The sequence below is a fragment of the Marmota marmota genome, unplaced genomic scaffold (assembly GCF_001458135.2).
Source record: "Marmota marmota marmota unplaced genomic scaffold, marMar, whole genome shotgun sequence".
NCBI classification, from domain to species: Eukaryota; Metazoa; Chordata; class Mammalia; order Rodentia; family Sciuridae; genus Marmota; species Marmota marmota.
In genome coordinates, this window is record NW_026000211.1 from 666,372 (window position 1) to 674,349 (window position 7,978).

A 7,978-nucleotide genomic window follows, 5' to 3' on the forward strand; every position below is an offset into this window, starting at 1 on the left:
CCAACAGCCATGTACACTTCTGTTGGGGGCCATGGAAAATGCAATTGGCTATAGTCAGTGATACTCATAAATAATCCTACCAAGAGGTATTTTTAAGTTGGGTAATATGTAGGGTATGCTTATTTTTGCTTTCCTCTCATTCCACATATATATGATAGTTCTCCTTAATCCCTAATGAATGCTCAAAATTACAATCCCACCAAACCCTATATGTACTGTTTCTTCCTGTACATACATTCTTATGATGAAGTTTGATCTATAAACTAGACACAATGAGAGATTAACAATAATTAATGATAACATAGAACTATTATAATAATATACTGTAATAAGAAATATTTTAAAACTTGTGAATTATTTATTTCTGGAATTTTCCATTTAATATTTTCAGACCACATTTGACTTCAGGTAACTGAAACTGTAGAAAGGGAAACTGTAGATAAGGAGAAATATTGTATATGAACCCAGACTGGTTGGTCATTGACTTTGGCCTCCAGTTCACAAATCCCATGCACTCTGCAATGGATCTGGGTCTATTAATGCCAGAGAGGGACTGGAGACCTCTCAACAAGATGATGCCACCTTAAGGCTTTAGACTTGGTTGATTCCCTTTTGGTAGAATCAACAGAATATTCTTCTACATTCTGTGGTGAGAAAGCAAAAGGGCAGGAGTAGAGGCTAACTTTTCCTCCCCAGGAAGGTTCTGAGAATTGAAGGGACTTTCTTAATGTGTCATAAAAATAATAAATGTATATTGTTTCAAAAAATAACACTAAAAAAGTGTAGATATGTATGAAAATGAAAAATCCTTCTGTTTTCCAACAGCCTCTACCTCAATGCAGACAATCCAGGCCTCCAAGTTTGCCACTGGTAAGAGACTGGGGTATGTATTTTTATTTTCTAAGCATATACAAGAACACACACACACACACATATGTCAGTGTCTTGCTGTTTTCAATCAATACTCTGTCTTGGACAACTTTCTCAGTCAGCACTTACAGGTTCTCCTTATTATATTTTTTAATGCCTGCATGGTAATGCCATTCTACATATGAACCATATTTATTTAACCAGTCTTTTATGAGTAGACATTTAAGGTATTTTGAGGTTTTTTTTTTACTATTACAAAGTATGCTTCATAAATATCTTTCATACAGAAAACTTTTGACATTTATATGATTTATTTCCATGAATTCCCTGAAGTAAAATTGCTGAATCAAACTGTGTTAGTCTGTTTGTGTTGCTATAACAAAATACCTGAGCCTGGGTGTTAGAGGTTGAATGTTTCTCCCCTCCCAAACTTACATTGACATTTAATTGCCAGTATAGTTGGACTGAGAAGTAGGGTCATTAGAAGGGGATTAGGCCATAGGGGCTCTAGCCCCATAGGTAGGCTTCATGCTTTAATAAATGTGCTTTATGGGAGTGATCCCTCACCCCTGCTCTCACCACTTCCTCACTCTCCCCTTCCCTTCTGCTCTTCTTCTACCATATAAAAAATAGTATTCCTTTCCTGCAGAGGAAGTAGTGATCCTGGTAGCAGAGACCAGGCCCTCCACAGACACTAAACTGCCAAAGCCTTAATCTTGGACTTCCCAGCCTCCGGAACTGTGAGAAATGCATTTCTATTATTTATATTTCATAGCATATTAGTTCGTTTGAGTTGTTATGAAAGAATACTACAGACTGGGTAAATTATAAACAATAGAAATATATTTCTCATGGTTCCCGAGGTTGGGAAGTCCAAGATCCAGGCACTGGCAGATTTGGTGTCTGATGAGGGCTGCTTTCTGCTTCCAAGATGGCACTTTCTGCTGTTGCTTCATGTGGTGGAAAAGATAGAAGAGCCAGGTGGTTTACTGAGCCTTTTCTATAAAGGCACTAATCACGTTCTTGAGCCTCCTGGTTTAATCACCTTCTGAAGGCCCCACCTCTTTTCTTTTTCTTTCTTTCCTCCTTCTTCTTTTTTTTTTTTTTTTGGTACTGGGGATTGAATCCAGAGGTGCTTAATCACTGAGCCACATCCCCAGCCCTATTTTGTATTTTATTTAGAGACAGGGTCTCACAGAGTTGCTTAGCGCCTCCCCATTGCTGAGGCTGACTTGGAACTTGCAATCCTCCTGTCTCAGCCTCCAGAGCTGCTGGGATTACAGGCCACTGCACCCAGCTCCCCAGCTTTTTTTATATTTGTTTTGAGACAGGGTCTTGTCAAGTTGCTTAGGGCCTTGCTAAGTTGCTGACATTGGTTTTGGACTTGCATCCTTCTGTCTCAGCCTTCTTAGTGGTTGGGATTACAGGCACGTGACACCATGCCCTACAAGGCCCTACCTCTTACTACTACCCCATTGGGTTTTAGATTCCAACATGAATTTTGGGTAGACACAAACATTTACACCAAAGCAAAAGGATAGGTGTCTATTTTTTGTTTTGATGAATACTTCCAAGAGGCTGCACTGATTTATACTCCCAGAAAGGTGGCTCTTGGAGACAGAGTGTGGGTGTTGTAGATACTGATATGTCCCAATTGTGCCTTTTTGGCTTAGCAGTATTTTACTTCCAATGGTGTCTGAAAGAATCCTCTGGTGCTCTGGGCCACTGGAAATTCTGCAAGTTTACACAGCTTCACCAGGGATTTGATGGACAAGGTGGTCTTCAGCTGTTTCAGGGCAGGGTGGGGCTGCAGAATGACAGAGGTTGCACAGTGAGGTCCTCGGGGAGATAATTTAATCAACCCTCTTATGTGACAGATGAGCAAATGGAGTTGTGGGTGGATGCTGTGTGTGCATCACCCTGTCCCGTGCCGTCTTTCTGGGACGTGGGTGTGCTATAGTCATGCAGAACTTCTCCAGTGAAACCTTAGAGGGGAAAACAAGCTTGTAGAGCCACAGCTGCTGCCAAAGCTACACAAGAGGTGTTCTCAATGGGGCTTCATCCCAGGGCCAGCACATATTATCGCATTATTGACCTTGGGATGAACAAGGTGATGACCATGACGATATATTTATTGAACAACAGATTGAAGTATGAATGTAGCTCCTGTGGCATGACTCACTCTTCAGCTTGTGATGGGGGGGCGGGGCAGTTTCCTTCCCCTATCCAGTCTTCCTACTTCAGCCTTTGAAATCAGAGCTTCTTCCCTTTCAGAAGTTAGAGAGCTAGTTGGGAGGTCAAGGCAGGAGGACTGCAAATTTGAGACCAGCAATTGGACCAGAAGACCCCCATTCTCTGGTGTCAGGAGCAGGGACCTGATTGGATGGGGATCTCCTAAGCTTATGCAGTTAGGTGACACCTGTTTTAACCTTGACAGATAGAATTAGGAGCTAAGAACTTCCTGGAACATCAGGAGGCCTGTTAACAAGAGGAAGCAGAGATACTAGCAAAGACAAACTACAAATAAGAATTGTGAAACCAAACATCCCTCTCCCTCCACCCCCCACACACAAGACAAAGAGAGAAAGAAATTAGAAAGAAGAAACAAATATAAGAGTCATCTCTCTTGAATTGTTAGGAGTATTTCTGATATACTGTCAACGGAGAAGAAATCAAAAACAAATTACAGACTATTGCATTTACTTTAATTATATTTGGGTAAAAATAAATAAATAAAAAATAAAAGAATCTATCTGTATGTAAATGCACATTTGCATCTGTTTGAACGAGCAAGGGAAAAACACAGGTGTTAGCACTGGTAGCTATGATGGGTGAGATGGAGACCAGGCCAAGGGAGACGGTTTGCTTTCACTTCACATGTTTTTGTACCATTTCAGTAGTTAATCTAAGCGTGCCCTGTGTTTTTGTTTGTTTGGTTTTTTTTGTTTGTTTGTTTGTTTGTTTTTTTGGTACAGGGATAGAACTCCAGAGCACTTGACAACTGAGCCACATCCCCAGCCCTACTTTGTATTTTATTTAGAGACAGGGTCTCACAGAGTTGCTTAGTGCCTTGCTTTTGCTGAGGCTGGCTTTGAACTCTCAATCCTTCTGCCTCCGCCTCCCAAGCCACTTGGGATTACAGGCGTGCACCACTGCACCTGGCTAATGCTCTACTTTTATATTGAAAAACATCAAAAAGGAAATTAGATGAAAATAAAAAGAAAATGTTTGTTTCAAATTAGTATGTTTCAGCCAGGCACAGTGGAGCCTGCCTGTAATTCCAGCCACTCAGGAGGCTGAGACAGGAGGATGGCAAGTTTGAGACCAGCCTCAGCAACTTTACAGAATAAAAATGAAAAAGGACTTGGGATATAGCTCAGTGGTAAAGCAGCCCCGGGTTCAATTCCCAGTACAAAAAAAAAAAAAAAAGTATGCTTTTTTGTGTTTGAGGGGAAGAGGAAAAGGGAAGAAAAAACAAACTACAGAATAGTGCATACTGTATATATCATAAGCTCTATTTTATGTCACCAAAAATATTCATTCAGTTGGGCATGGTGGCACATGCCTTTAATCCCAGCAGCTTGGGAGACTGAGGCAGGAGGATTGTGAGTTCAAAGCCAGCCTCAGCAACTTAGCGAGGCACTTAGTAACTCAGTGAGACCCTGTCTCTAAATAAAATACAAAAAAGGGCCAAGGATGTGGCTCAGTGGTTAAGCATCCCTGAGTTCAATCCTCAGTACCAAATATATGTGGTACATATATGGTATATTTGTTCTTCATATATGCCTCAAAATATCTTTTAATATTGTTTAAAATATTTGCTATGAATTTGTCTTTCATTTGTCAAAAAAAATTAATTCAAATGCCTGAGGTGACAGCTATACCAATTACCCTGATCTGATAATGACACATTGTATATAGGTGTTGAAATGTCACTGTACCCTATAAATATGTATAATTACTATGTTCAATTAAAAATAAAAATGTATTAAAATAAATAAAAGCATATCTTTCAGCTTTCTTTTCCAAGAATAGTAGCATTTTCCCCTCAATCTTCTAATTTTTGTTATTTCTTTACCATGCAGAGAGCTATTTTCTTAAAAATAAAAGTATTTATGAATAATTTATAATAGGAGAAAATAATCATATTAAACAAAAATGCAGTATATAAGCTGTTTACACAGATACCCCTTGATTTATGATGGTGTTATTTTACCCAATAAACCCATCATACACTGAAAATATGATAAGTCAAGAATGCATTCAGTTTACCTAGCTTATCAAGCATCACAGCTCAGCAACACAGTTCAGTGTATTGTTGTTTCCCTTTATAATCAAGTGGCTGACTGGGACCGGGGCTCACTGCAACTGCCCAACATGCATGAAAGCATCCTACCATATATCACTAGCCTAAAAAAGTTCAAAATTCAAAATCTGAAATACAGTTGTTACTGAACACACATGGATTTTGCACCATTGTAAAGTTGGAAAATCCTAAATTGAACCATCACAAGACAGGAACCATCTGCACATTAAAATTTGAATAGTGAAGGAACAGGCAAGGTAAAATGCACGATCAAAAGACTAAATGGGAACATGTCAAAAGGTTAACAGGGGAAAATTATAGGTGCATTTGTTAAAGTTAAAAATGTATCCTGTCCCATGTGTGTATAATATGTCAAAATACACTCTACTGTTGTGTCTATCTAAAAAGAACAAATTAAAAAATGCACAATAGTTTTTTTTTAAAAAAAAGGTATCCTGTGGGCATAATTTTGTCTCAGAGCCTCCAGAGATGAGGAAGAGTTTGCATGATTGCAGATAGACAACAGGTCCTGGGACCACAGCCTCTATCTGTTGACCCGCTAAGGTCACAGGGACAGCCTTAGCCTTGGCTATGGATGAGAGGGATGGCACAAGAAATGCAATCCTGTCAGTGCAGACAGAAAACAGCTGCCAGCCCTGCCTCTGTGACTGGATGGGTACCCTTTACTCTGAGTGCCAACAACATTATGTAAGACAGAAAGCACAACATTAAAATCAACAGAAGTCAGGAATCTCCATGTTAAGCAGCTTCCTTTTTCTGGAATGATTGAGAATGCAAACTTAAGAGTCAGGCTGCCTAGATTCCAATTCCATTTCTTTGATTTGAATCAGTGGAAACCTCCTTAATTGTTACATGTTTTAATTTTTTTAATCTGTAAAATGGTAATAGTAATAACAATTTATGTCTCACAGGATTTATCATGAAGAATCAGTGAGTTAACAGATGTGATAACAGAAGAACAATGCTTTGAACATACCACTGCATACACATTTGCTATTGTTACTAATATCATTCTTTTTACATTTAAAAATGCTGGCATTAATACTTGATTTGTCATCAGGCCTTTATTAAATACTTAATCATCTACTATATGCTGGGCATCATTAGTCATTTTGCTTACCATAGATATAATTCTTCTTTAGAACTATTAATTAACTATTATAAAATTCATAAAAAGGGAAATTGAGGCTCAAAGAGATTAAGTATTTTCTGGGGTTAATACCTAATAAATGGAAGAACTGGGATTGAAGACCAGATCTGTCTGCCTCTGAAGTTGGAGCTATGTCTACCACATCCTTCTACTCTTGCACTGTCAAAGATTTTCGTATACATTTACACATAGACATTCTCTTGGTCTTTATTATATGTGAACTGACCTAAGGAGACGTTGGTGTGGTGTCCTTGCTTAATGTTTTTTTTAAATTACAGCTCAGAACCCAGCCCCCTATGCCCCAGTTGTGCTCTCCAGCCTGCTGAGCTGCCAAGAGGGCCAGAGCCTTGTTTTGTTTCTATCTACACACGATGCTCTGGTGCTTGGTTCAGATGTGCAGGGAAGCTTCACTTCATTTAGTCCTGAAAACTTGTAGATAAATTTATCTAACTGACTCTTCAAAATGTAATTTAAGTTCTTATTGGTTAAAAGAGTCCACAACACACAAGTAACTAAAGAAAAAGAGAAGTTGGACTTCATCAAAAGTAAGAACTTTTGTGCATCAAAGGATACTGCTGTGAAAGCGAAAAGGTGATCTAGCGAATGGGAGAAAATATTGCAGATCACATATCTGATAAAGTATTGATATCCAGAATGTATAAAGAACTCTTGAATGCATAAAGAAATCAACAAGAACAATAAAAATTTAATTTTAAAATGGGCAAAGGACTTGAATGGATATTTCTCCAAAGAAGATACACAAATTACCAAGAAGCACTTGGTAAGATGCTGAACATCATTAGTCACTAGAGAAATGCAAATCAAAATCACAACTTACTACTTCATACCTGTGAGGACAGCATAAACAAAACAAAACAAAACAAAAAATGGAAAATCACAAGTGTTGGCAAGGATGTGGAGAAATTAGAGCCCATGTATATTATGGGTAGGAATGTAAAATGGCCTACCCACTGTGAAAAATAGTTTAGCTCTTTCTCAAAAGATTAAATATACAACTGTGACTGAGTCACGTGACTCAGCAATTCTGTTCTAAAGAATAAATTGCTCAAGCAGAAACTTGAGCAGATTGTACACCAATTGTCTTAGTCATTGTGTGTGATTTTAACAAAATACCTGAGGCTGAATACTTTATAAAGAAAAGAGTCTTATTTGGCCCATGATTCTGAGAAGTACAAACAGGATAGCACCGGCATCTGGCAAGGGCCTCAGAGTGACCAGTATTATGTGGCAGGATCATGTGCAAGAGAGAGAGAGATCACTTAGCACGAGAGGAAGGAAGAAAGAGTGCCAACCAAGAAAGCCAAACTCACTTTTTAAAAAACTAATATATATTTTCAATTGATACAGTTAATTGTACACATTTATGGAGTATAGTATGTCATTTCAGTGCATTCTTACAGTATGTAATGTTCAGATCAGGGTAATTGGCATATCACCTAAGACATAGATTTGTATTATAAATATTCAAAATCTTCTCTATTAGTTATTTTGGATTATTAAATTAATTGTTGTCAACCATAGTTACCCCCACTGTGCTATAGAACATTTGAAGTTATCTCTCCTATTCAACTGCACTCCTGTATCCATTAACCATCTTGTATCCACCCCCC